The following is a 13,851-nucleotide window of genomic DNA, read 5'->3' as shown; positions in this document are numbered from 1 at the left end:
AGAAGGGGTTCTTCAGTAGAATTACATTTGGAACCATTTTTTTTTTTAATATAAAACAAAACAACTACAGTATTTCTTATAGTTGTTTTGTTTTGCACTCTGACACAAATAAGCCTGGACTGGCCTGTTGTGTTTGAGTATGCTTTTCCAACCATGTTATTTTACTTGTAGGTTTGTTTGTTATTGAAATAGTCTAATCTAATGAATGTGATATTCCCACAGGCCCATTTGAAAATGAGATGTTACCTCAGAGGGCTTCCATTTCAAAACACAATGTGTGTGTGTGTGTGTGTGTGTGTGTGTGTGTGTGTGTGTGTGTGTGTGTTTGTGTGTGAGTGTGCGTGAGAGAGAGAGGAGAGAAACAGAGAGCATGTGTGTGGCTGTGTGTGTGTGTGGGTACGCGTGTGTGTTGGATAATCTCCTTTAAATAAAAGACTTGTCATTCCCACTATTAACCCACAGAGCTCTTATTCTATGGTACAATAGCCCCGTCACCATTATCTAAACAGCTCCACAATAGATGGAGTGGAAATGCCACAGGAAGTTACACTGCAGAGCTAACTGCTGAACTACACAAGGGGGTGCTTTGTTCAATGTTTCCAATCTCATGATAGATTGTCACCGCTGGGAATTTAACATCCCGGTGTGTTAAATCCACCATTTTATAAAGGAGCGATGTACTGCTATCAGCCATTTCACAGCGAATATGCAAAGCCTGGTCTGATAATGTGATCAGTGTTGAGTGAATCACACAGAGAGATCTCAGCCCTGAAGGGCCCTTTTCAGATAGCTTGTAGTCACTACAGCGATGATCATTTCATATTTTTGGGGGGGAGATCACATGACAATGTCCCAAAGACGACCCCTCAGTGGCTTCAGTTGACCATAACATCTTACCGACAGGCCTGATGCTAACTGCTGTTTGCACTAACACATCAAGTCCCAACAGTCAGAGCCAACACTTCTGTGCTGCCAACTGTGGTGTGCTAGTTTGTAAGATGATGTATTCTTCAAGGGTTCCGATTGTATCTGTATGGTCATGCTAGGACTGTACTGTCCTTTAGGATCCTCTTCACACTTGTTCCTGTGTTCGATCTGCAGTTCGTTGTATGTTGCTCTGGATAAGAGCGTCTGCTAAATGCTTTGTAATGTATTCCAATGTATGTGAACTCAGGTAGTTCTCAAGTTTTGGTTAACCCCGGCAGTCTAAAGAGGAAAGACCCAGAATTGTCTCTCCAATATCAGAAAGCAGATTGCCATCATCCTTTAAGTGAGGCTCTGGTTCAATTCATCCCCAGTGGCAGAGCAATAAAGTGAAGCCAGAACTGGTAGGGTTTTTGACACATTGTCTAGCTGCAATGAACACTTATCTTTAAATTGCACTTGAACACACACGTACAGTAACTGTAAGTCTAGTGTTCTCTTCTGAAACACTGCTCGATGAGTTCATTTTGGTGACTGCTGAACTTGACAAACCACTTTTGGGAAGAAAAAAATTTAATCAAGAATCATAATCGAGAATCATAATTAAGGACAAATGATGTTCGATTCCAGAACCATAACTCAAAGGTCAGATTCAGTGACCAAGACCCTGAACCTCTCTGTCCCGCACAGAACATAGACACAAAGACCCTGAACCTCTCTGTCACCACAGAACATAGACACCAAGACCCTGAGCCTCTCTGTCACCACAGAACATAGACACCAAGACCCTGAACCTCTCTGTCACCACAGAACATAGACACCAAGACCCTGAGCCTCTCTGTCACCACAGAACATAGACACCAAGACACTGAACCTCTCTGTCACCACAGAACATAGACACCAAGACCCTGAACCTCTCTGTCACCACAGAACATAGACACCAAGACCCTGAACCTCTCTGTCCCACACAGAACATAGACACCAAGACCCTGAACCTCTCTGTCCCACACAGAACACAGACACCAAGACCCTGAACCTCTCTGTCCCGCACAGAACATAGACATCAAGATCCTGAACCTCTCTGTCCCGCACAGAACCCAGGCCCAAGACCCTGTTCTCAAAATCCCATTCGCTCAGTAAGAAGAGAACACAACCTTTGGGATAGATAAAAATAAAGGTTGTGCGCTGTTGCTAGGGAACAAAAATGATTTTCCTGGGCTGTCTTGTGCTCCTAGTGCTGTTATTTTCAATATTTGCGTCACAACATTCACACTTCTAAGAATAAGCAGAACTGCACATCGACGCAAAAATAAGACCCGAACAGTGCAGTTCCCCCGTGTACTTACAGCAGATAACGGTGATCGTTATTAAAAAAACAGCAGACTCGCTCAGACAGTCAATTACCCAGATTGCCGCCCTGCAGAATTACGAGGCTTTGGTGTCCATGAAGCGGACCGGAAATACGAATCGTGCGCGGCTTTCAGGGGAGCGCGCGGTTTAAAATGTCAGCTCGCCGGCGGCTGAATTAACGCGCGGATGCTGACGAAGCCTCACGTTATCTCCCGGCCGCACAGAGGACGGCGGGGGGACGGGACTCCGCCCGCCATCGCCACAGCAACCCCCCGCGCACAATGGCCGCCGCGTGGCCCCGAGGGAGCCGGACAATGCCCAGAGCCAGCCTTCACTCACGGTCCTAACGCCGCCGCCAAACAGGAAGCGCCCGCTTGCAGCTCACGCTCGTTAGCATTACGGCCAGTTTACTCAACTACTCTAATTCAATTGCTTTAGCAATTTAGGTTTGGGCATTGATTTGAGTTTTTCAACAAATAAAAAAATGTCATTTAATATGGATTTACACTCAGTGAGCGGTGGTCTTCTGCTGCTGTAGCCTATCCACTTAGATGTTTGACGCGTTGCGTGTTCAGAGATGCTCTTCTGCATACCACTGTTGTGATATGTGGTGACCTTCCTGTCAGATTCTATGCATTGCACTGCGGGCCACATGATTGGCTGATTAGATGATAGCATGAATAAGCCAGTGTACAGGTGTTCCTAATAAAGTGCTCAGTGAGTGTTCTTTTGAATAAAGTACATCCAACGGAACTTTTTCATTGAACCACCCACCTTTACAAGGGAATATCACTACCAAAGCCTGGTCGTAAAAAAAAATGTTGCGTTAAATGACTGTACTTCTTCAAATGTACAATAATTCTAGATTTGCTGTGTGAAGTCTTTTGTAAGAACACATAAAAGGCCATATGTAAAATGGGTGCGTGGAGCCCTTCCCAGTCGCGGTGCTGGACGTGTTTCAGCGAGCGCATTTGCGAGCGCGCCATCATTAATGTGCGCTAACGCACACGGCTCTGCTCCGCGGGTCATCCGCTTTCTGCTCCTACGAGCACGAGACAGATGTGGGTCGACGGTGTCCCTGGAAGGAAGGTTCTCTCATGCAGACCTGGTGGCGAGGGGAGGGGATAGGGAGCGCTCTGTTTTGGTTGGGTGAGAAGGCCACACCCACTGGCTCAGGATTGGCCGTCAGCGGCCTTCAGCTGGGGGGGAGGTATTGAGGCATTTTCTCAGCCCCGATCTGACATGTCATCACCCTTACCCTGGCCTGTTCTGGGCGAGTCCTGACACGTCTGGGAGAAGAACGGGTACGGAGCGCACATGAATTACACTACGCTGCATGTCAGACCCTTCCGACAGCGCACTTTATAATCAGCCAACACAGACACAGACGTCTGCAACAGCACAAACTCAATACACCTGCACTGTTAGCATCTCAATACACCTGCACTGCTAGCATCTCAATACACCTGCACTGTTAGCATCTCAATACACCTGCACTGCTAGCATCTCAATACACCTGCACTGTTAGCATCTCAATACACCTGCACTGCTAGCATCTCAATACACCTGCACTGTTAGCATCTCAATACACCTGCACTGCTAGCATCTCAATACACCTGCACTGTTAGCATCTCAATACACCTGCACTGCTAGCATCTCAATACACCTGCACTGCTAGCATCTCAATACACCTGCACTGTTAGCATCTCAATACACCTGCACTGTTAGCATCTCAATACACCTGCACTGTTAGCATCTCAATACACCTGCACTGCTAGCATCTCAATACACCTGCACTGTTAGCATCTCAATACACCTGCACTGTTAGCATCTCAATACACCTGCACTGTTAGCATCTCAATACACCTGCACTGCTAGCATCTGTCATATCCCACAACCCTTCAGACACTCGCAGAATTTAAAGTTATTCACGTGAGATTTTTTAAACAGCTCGATATTTGAATCATTTGCATGTATTTGGATTTGCATTGCATTTAGATACCATGGATACAGTGGCTCAAACGACCCATAATTTGATGTTGCCAGCTCCTGGTAGACTCATGCCATGTACATACACACTCAGTGAGCACTTTATCAGGTAGACCTGTGCACCAGCTTGTTATTGCAAATATGTAATCAGCCAATCAAGTGGCAGCAGCTAAATGCATAAATGCATGCAGACGTGGTCAAGAGGTCCAGCTCTCTCAGGAGGCAGCGACAGCCAGTTAATTAGAAACAGGACATCAACGAAAGAGCCAAAATGGACTCCCCTGCTTGATTGGGTGCTCCAGTGTCACTGTGACACTACCCAGCATTCTCTGCAGGTCCACCTTTAGCCTCTCGGTGCTCCGACTAGCCGAGGCACGTCTGCCTTCTCCCAGAGTGCACTCTGTCTCAGAGGCCAGGCTCTGTGCAATTTGCCCAAATAGCTCCCAACAGCTCTGGTGGGGGGGCAGTTTCAGTGTGTCACTTTCCCTGGCTTTTAAGATGAAAAGAGTGGGGGGGGATACCAATCGATAGGGGGTACGGAGGCTTATTTTAAGTACCCACAGCCCGATGCTGGCTGAGTGGGTCACATAACATATCTCCTGTGTGACAAAGAGCCCAGAGTGCAGCTAAATCCACACACACACACACACACACACACACACACACACACACACACACACACACACACACATCCACTCATATACACCCCCACACACACACACCCACATAGACACACCCACAGATTAACACACACACACATAGACACACTCACAGATTAACACACACACACCCACATATACAAACAGACACACACACACACACACACACACATCCACTCATACACACACACACATACACAACTACATACACACAGAAACACTCATAAATACATACATACACACACGGCTCTCACAGAGTCAGGTACACTGTGATCTGTGTGTAGGGAGGGCTGCAGTGATGCATCTGTTTGACAGAGGGGACCTAGAGCTTTCCAGGGCCCTTTCTAGTCAAATTTCCTCTGATGACACAGGGGAGTCTGTTAGCAGAGTCTGAGCTGTTACCTAAAAGCTTCCCATTTACCTGTGCCTGGCTGTACAGCTGATGTGAGACTGAACAGTGTGTGTGTTTTGATGTGAGACAGTGTGTGTGTGTTCTGATGTGAGACTGAACAGTGTGTGTGTCCTGATGTGAGACAGTGTGTGTGTGTTCTGATGTGAGACTGAACAGTGTGTGTGTTCTGATGTGAGACTGAACAGTGTGTGTATTCTGATGTGAGACAGTGTGTGTGTGTTCTGATGTGAGACAGTGTGTGTGTGTTCTGATGTGAGACTGAACAGTGTGTGTGTTCTGATGTGAGACTGAACAGTGTGTGTGTTCTGATGTGAGACAGTGTGTGTGTGTTCTGATGTGAGACAGTGTGTGTGTGTTCTGATGTGAGACTGAACAGTGTGTGTGTTCTGATGTGAGACAGTGTGTGTGTGTGTTCTGATGTGAGACTGAACAGTGTGTGTGTTCTGATGTGAGACTGAACAGTGTGTGTGTTCTGATGTGAGACTGAACAGTGTGTGTGTTCTGATGTGAGACTGAACAGTGTGTGTGTTCTGATGTGAGACAGTGTGTGTGTGTTCTGATGTGAGACAGTGTGTGTGTGTGTTCTGATGTGAGACTGAACAGTGTGTGTGTTCTTATGTGAGACTGAACAGTGTGTGTGTTCTTATGTGAGACTGAACAGTGTGTGTGTTCTGATGTGAGACTGAACAGTGTGTGTGTTCTTATGTGAGACTGAACAGTGTGTGTGTTCTGATGTGAGACAGTGTGTGTGTGTTCTGATGTGAGACTGAACAGTGTGTGTGTTCTTATGTGAGACTGAACAGTGTGTGTGTTCTGATGTGAGACTGAACAGTGTGTGTGTTCTGATGTGAGACAGTTTGTGTGTGTTCTTATGTGAGACTGAACAGTGTGTGTGTTCTGATGTGAGACTGAACAGTGTGTGTGTTCTTATGTGAGACTGAACAGTGTGTGTGTTCTGATGTGAGACAGTGTGTGTGTTCTCTCTGGCTGTGCTGTGAGACAGTGTGTGTGTGTGTGTTCTCTCTGGCTGTGCTGTGTGGCATTTCAATAACAGCATGCTATACAGTGCTCAGAACCTGTTTATCATTTCAGAAATTTCAAGCACTTTGCAGCAATCAATTCTCTGGTACTGCTAAATAATAATCATACAAATAATAATAATGGTGCAAACACTTAACCTAAACAGTGACATACATATATGAAAGATGTGTGAAATATAATGAGTAAAAGGTATGTGACTGGGACAGTGTATTGCACTCATGCACACATATGGCTGCATTGAGACCCTTTAAGAACAGTGCTTTCTATGATGATGGGGACTGGCAGGCGATCTGACAGCTAAACTTCAACCAGCAAAAAAAGCAATCCCACCCCAGCAGCCTGACTGGCTACACTAGTAGGCATGATTAAAATAGAACTTTCTGTTAACCCAGTGAGAGGTCCTGCTTGTAAGATGGAGGACGCATTGGGCTCCAGGGAAGTGAACTCCTCAGAAACAACTTCTGCGTGAGCGCGGCTTTCTGTGTCCGTGAGGGGAGGGAGGGGCTCCTTCAGCGAGTCGTCAGCTGTGATCAGGAGAGGGGGGGCCAAATTCCATCAGCCGGTGCCCAGGGCCCTTACTTCAGTTGCCATGGAGACCTCCCTCTGCCCCAGCAGGAAATCACCTACCCCTCACACACCCTCACACACACCCACACACACACACACACACACACACACATGCACACACGCGTGTGCACTCACACTTACATAGACCACACACACACACACACACACACACACACACACACACACAAGCAACTGGGATAATTTATGCAAGGAAAACAACACGTGATCCGCAAACAGCCGTTCGGTCATGACTGCCCTGCTCTGTGGATATTTTGCTCTGGCATTTGCATGAGGGAACAGAGGGATGGGGTATGTTGTGTGCACTCATGACTGATTCAGCTGCAACCTGACCCCCGGGCAGAGTAGAGCTGTCATTTTTGCCCTGAAACCCTCGTAAAACGAATGAATTCAGAGGCTGATTTTTAAAACAATTCTTTTCATTCAGGGTGAGTTTGAGAAGACAACATTTGCTCTTTCGATCACTAAACAGCTCAGACACATGCGCTCAGACTAACAGCTCCCTACAGCTTTTAATTTAATTAGGCTATAAGACAACTGCCTGTGTGTACTACAGTATGTGTGTAACATATTTTAATATCATTATTATTCATTGCGCCCGTTTCACCGTTTAATTTTCTCTGCAGAATAGTGTTTTATCTCACAGACTGAATGTGTATTGATGACAGGTGAGTCAGGAGAAATAATAATCACCGATACTGTCATTACAATTACTCAACATTTTTGAGTTTCATCTCAATCCAAACAGGCTGTTATGTTCTGATGCGTGACCTACCAGGCTTTAGGTGACACACGACAGTCCTCCAATGGCCCACGTACCCCTGCGTCACCAGAGTATTCTGGTGCTTTCGCATACGCTCAGCGTCTATGGTCAGCATCAGACCTGCGTCAGATACTTATTACAAATAGTACTCTTTCCACACCAGAGTGACAATACCCAAAGCAAGATCTACTAGGCTGCTTTCTGAAATGAAGTAGTGTTAACCAGCCCTGTTCTACCATCCTGTAGGTTTTTACTCCAACCCTAACAAAGCACACCTCATTCAACAGCTAGAGATCTCATTGAGCTGGTATCTCATCGAGTCAGGTGTGCCAAATTAGGGTTGAAATGAAAACCTACAGGATGGTTGATCTCCAGGAACAGGGTTGCTGACCACTGATGCAGGAGAATCATTCTGTTTCTTATTTTTTAGTCTCTCTTCGTAAGGACCTGGCAGGAGTCAAGGGCGGACGCATTTCAAATGCACATTGACCCTGGTCTGGACAGCATCTCATTTGCACAAATTATGTTTTTATATATGCACATTAATTTGAATAAGTCACTTTACTGCATGCAAAAATACCCCTGAACAACACCGTTTACAGAAGCTATAAAAAGTATGGAGTGTTTCCAATAGCATATTTCAGTCACACATTAAATCCTTCTGTTAACTCACCATCTTGACTATCCGTGATATCATTGCCGTAAATCTATCAAATTTCCTACACGTGAAATCGAGCGGTTGGTTGGTGTGGTTAGTCCGCATCAGTTGTCTGCTTGATCAGTATAGCTTGTGTAAGTCATGGGGATGCACAGACAGTATGTAATGTACGTGTAATGAAGGATTATAGCCAAAGGAAACCCAATGGCAGGTTATCTATTTATTTATTCGATGGAGCCTCGTAATGAAAATGTGTTCATTACCATCTCTCCTTCTACAGGGCGGGCAGAGAAGAGCTCATGGATTCAGCACTATGAACGCACAAACTAATGGACCAGGAGTACTTGAGCAGAGCCCACTCCAGGAAAGCTGGATTAGTGGGCTTTTCAAGCAGAAATTACAGAATCGAGTTCTGCCCACGCGTAGGGCATGGAGAGATTACACAAAAGGCTGAGGGGCATGCAGTTCGGTGGGCGGCCCTTTAGTGCCGTCAGTAGAACCTTCCAGATGAAACGGCCATTTCACAGTTATAACAGAGCCGGTTAATCAGACTAATAATTCAGTCTACGATGCCCTGCATATTGTTTGGGATACACAGAAGATATTTTTTCTTCATCTGACTTTGTATGGCACAATTTTACATTTGTAATGGAACAATGCGCATGTGCTTAAAGAGCAGGTTCTCAGAATATCCTTCACACGCTTGCACAATGTAGAAATGACAGAACTTTACACACACATAGTTCCTCATTGTCGTAGTCTGAAACATAATGGAGGGTACTGTACATTGCCGTCAGTGTAGCACCGAGCCTGTCCCCTGGCCTGACAGTGCCACCCATTGGCGTTCATGCCATCCCTCTACCTCATCTCTGCTTCGACTTTTTAATTGAACAGTTACGTACTTTTATTCATCTGTTTTTCTTTTTAAAACCATTCTTTCAACAAACCGGTGTCAACCAGCGGCAGATGAGTTCCCCTACTGAGTCAGGTTCTGCTCAAGGTTTCTTCCTGTTAGCCAGGGAGTTTTTCCTTGGCACTGTTGCCCTTGGCGTACTCTTGAGGACCGGTTTCTCTGTAAAGCTGCTTTGTGACAAAGGCCCTTTGTTAAAAGCGCTTGTTTGGGTGCGCCGAGGGCGGAGGACAAGAGGGACGAGGGACTGTGTTGATGTGGTGCTGATGGTACATTATATTTTCAGGAGCGATGGTGGTAGTGCAGAAATATTTACAGTGACAACAAAAAAAACGAAAGCAGCGCTATACAAATAAAAATGGATTGATTGATCGATTGATTGATTGATCGATTGATTGATTGATGGGTGTAGGAGCAGGTGGGGCCTGCTCTCTCTGTGCTGCTTTAACGGGCAGGGTTTCCGGCAGGCCTGTGTAAACGTGACCCCTCTCACGCGCGGCAGGCTGGCGGTGCCAGGGAGCAGGGCGCTGGGCTTGGCTCCGGGCCTGGCTGGCAGAGGATAGCGGGTCGGCCGCGGGGCCCGGAGAGGCCCGGTCGTGTGCGCGAGAGCCCCGTTAAACAGACGCCCCCGGCTGTCGATTGGCCAAGTAATCCGTCTTGTTCTCGTTGAGGAACACGGCGTTCCCCCGGCCCGGTCAATAGGTCTACACGCGGCCGGCGTTCCCGCCATCAGCCGCGCACACAAAGAGAGACCGCGACTGCGACCGCGGTCTGACGCTGAGGAGGAGAACGCCGCTCTCTGCCAGGACCTTACATAACCCAGCGTCCACTACCACCCGCGCCAGCGCCCCCACCTGTTTAAACACGCCTCAGAGACCAATCAGATCGGGTCTGTACCTCTGCACTCCCTCATTATTACACCCTGTCTGTACCTCTGCACTCCATCATTATTACACCCTGTCTGTACCTCTGCACTCCCTCATTATTACACCCTGTCTGTACCTCTGCACTCCCTCATTATTACACCCTGTCTGTACCTCTGCACTCCCTCATTATTACACCATGTCTGTACCTCTGTACCTCTGATGCTCTCTAAAGAGCATCAACTGTAAATATGTGCATAGTCTCAGCACCATTGCTTTTAGAAACAGTCACAAACTGACAGGGATATATAGATTCAAACTACAACCGCAATGATCAAATAATGCACTAGTACACACTCTCCTCCAAAACGCCCTTTACGTAGTCCCAATTATAATGTATGACATTTAGTAACATACATTCAGTAACCTTACAGGACCCATTCTCTCAAGGACACATACAGTAATGTATTTGTGCAATTTTGGTGCTGGTTTTTTACAGACATGGTGATTTTCTTGATTAAAATAAGATTTTCTTTACAGATAAGCCCCCTGTGCAGTGATGGCATGATCTGCCAGTAAAAAGATGACGCTAGCCTGACCTTCACTCCTCTCTCTCCATCTGTACATACATTCAGTCCATACAGCTGAGCGTGACTCCACTCGAGCCTCACCGGGGAGGCAGGGCGCACACCGACACGATCACCGTGAGATGAAACGGCACGGTGACAGGACTGAGACATGAGGAGCGAGGCCGGGAAGGTAGAAACGGGCATGAACGCGGGGTAAATACAGCAGGGCAGGAGCACGGGGTAAATACAGCAGGGCAGGAGCGCGGGGTAAATACAGCAGGGCAGGAGCGCGTTCCCATAAGAGCTGCAGCTAAAGCGGGAGACGCTAAAAGCCCTCCACCGTGGCACGAGTGCCCTCACGCTCCCCAGAGAGAGGAGCGTGAGAGGAGGGGGCCTGTTGTGTTGCAGGACTGAGAGTGGGGCCTGTTGTGCTGCAGGACTGAGAGTGGGGCCTGTTGTGCTGCAGGACTGAGAGTGGGGCCTGAGTCAGAATCAGCCTAATGCATCGCCCGCTCACGTTTCACATGGGTGTCACGGTTACAAGCCCCGAAACCATCCAGTTTGGATTCAATACACATCTGGGAGTACACTGAGGCGGGAAGAGTACATTAAGGTCTGTCAGGAAGCAGGCATTGTGTGGTAGTTACAACAGCCCAGCATGATGCCGGGATATATTGCATAAAGCAAGCATTAATGGACATGAGTATAAGTAAAAGTGAATGGGTGTAAACCATTTGAGGTTTCAGTGAGGTTCTACAGCGCATGTGCCAGTCCACACTTATCTATACAGCGCAATTTTAAGTCCACACTTATGTACACAGCACATTTTTCAGTCTACACTTATGTACACAGCGCAGGATACCACACTACAAGACATGATGGAAAAACTCCAGCACAAAGAAGGGCAACTAAATGGATTCCTGGTACCAGATATAAATGTAATGAAAAATGTCAGGAAATGACCAACAAGATTATGGGTGCGAAATATCAGAAAGATCTGACAGGTTGAGATTGAAAAAGAGGCACTTTCCCCCAAAATTACTTTGTCAAGTCATATATAGCAGAGAAAGACCAGTTTAAACCCAGGCATGATGAAAGAGTCTCTAGGCTGTAGTTAAACGGTGTTCACATTTGTTTGTTTTCATACCGTTTTTATATATATATATATATATATATATATATATATATATATATATATATATATATATACACAGTACTGTGCAAAAGTTTTAGGCAGGTGTGAAAAAATTCTGTAAAGTCAGAATGCTTTCAAAAATAGAAATGTTAATATTTTTATCAATTAACAAAATGCATGAACAGAAGAAAAATCTAAATCAAATTAAAATTAATATTTGGTGTGACCACCCTTTGCCTTCAAAACAGCATCAATTCTTCTAGGTATACTTGCACACAGTTTTTGAAGGAACTCAAACTTCTGTGGATTTTTGAGCCTCAAATGTTTCTGTCTCTTCATGTAATCCCAGACAGACTCAATGATGTTGAGATCAGGGCTCTGTGGAGGGCATACCATCACTTCCAGGACTCCTTGTTCTTCTTTATGCAGAAGATAGTTCTTAATGACATTGGTTTGGGGTCGTTGTCCTGCTGCAGAATAAATTTGAGGCCAATCAGATGCCTCCCTGATGGTACTGCATGATGGATAAGTATCTGCCTGTACTTGTCAGCATTGAGGAGACCATTAATTCTGACCAAATCCCCAACTCCATTTGCAGAAATACAGCCCCAAACTTGCAAGGAACCTCCACCACGCTTCACTGTTGCCTGCAGATACACATTCTTGTACCGCTCTCCAGCCCTTTGGTGAACAAACTGCCTTCTGCTACAGCCAAATATTTCACATTTTGACTCATCTTCTTCCATGAAGACCACTTCTGACCAGACTTCTCCACACACTAGATGGGTGTGCCTGGGTCCCACTGGTTTCTGCCAATTCTGAGCTGATGGCACTGCTGGACATCTTCCGATTGTGAAGGGATGTAAGCATGATGTGTCTTTCATCTGCTGCACTAAGTTTCCTTGGCTGACCACTGCGTCTACAGTCCTCAACGTTGCCCGTTTCTTTGTGCTTCTTCAACAGAGCTTGGACAGCACATCTGGAAACCCCTGTCTGCCTTGAAATTTCTGCCTGGGAGAGACCTGGCTAATGCAGTATAACTACCTTGTGTCTTGTTGCTGTGCTCAGTCTTTCCATGGTTTATGACGAAAACTTTTGCACAGTACTGTACATATCATTATACTGTATATTCTCTGGATTCTATGACCTTATTTATTTAGTTTTTCTTCACAAACACAGTTTGGGGTTTGTTCAATTCAATTTTCAAGGGCATGTAACACATGACACCTTTCACAGTATTATTTTACTACAGGGTTACCTATGCTGCTGACAGCTTTTTTTTTTACAGCTTTAATATTTGGTGTTTTATTAGCGGTGTTGCCATGACAACACTGTCGGGACTATACCCAGTAGTACTTCTGACCATGACCTTGGTGTTCAACACACAACAGTACACTATCTTAAGCTAACATACTTAACATACATAAACCCATTTCAGACAAACTGTATTTCAGCATAAAAACAAATATCGATTGGCTAACACTACATACTGTAGGCAGAACAGCTGTGTACCTCAATAACAATCTGATAATTTAATTTACCAGGCGCATGTGAAAACCTTGGGCCGTGAAGCTAACGGCTAACATCCACGGTATGCTATGCAAGCTACCAGGGCAAAAGAAGTGGTTGCGTTTAGATGTGTGTGATGCATTGGGGCACAAACACATTTCAATGGCAGGCATTATGCAGGGCCAGTCCTCCGGGAGCTTTCCCATAATGCCCCGGAGACTAAGAGCTGGGCAGTACACATCCGTCTTTGTATCAGACGTGAATTAAAGCAGCGGGCCCACAGATACACAGACCCAGTGGCCTCATGACCTCCGCTCCGGGCGAACATGTGGAGAGGCTCTCTTCCGTGGGGAAACACGGCCGGGATTATCCCACGAGTTGAGGGGATTAGGAGAGGGGGAAGCACTGATAATACACTCCCGTAAAAAAGGACAAATGGAAAACTGTGCTGCGGCCACAGCAACACAGCAGATATTTGCACACC

The 13,851-nt window shown here is 46.1% G+C and overlaps 1 protein-coding gene across 3 annotated transcripts in view; it reads right to left on the bottom strand.

The window, feature by feature from the left end:
* Positions 1 to 13,851, bottom strand: part of syt1a (synaptotagmin Ia) — a 252,729-nt gene that overhangs the window by 155,526 nt on the left and 83,352 nt on the right. The window lies entirely within an intron of this gene.

The sequence above is a fragment of the Conger conger genome, chromosome 8 (assembly GCF_963514075.1).
Source record: "Conger conger chromosome 8, fConCon1.1, whole genome shotgun sequence".
Lineage (NCBI taxonomy): Eukaryota > Metazoa > Chordata > Actinopteri > Anguilliformes > Congridae > Conger > Conger conger.
The sequence above is the reverse complement of the archived record's forward strand: the minus strand, read 5'-3'. Positions and strand labels throughout refer to the sequence as shown.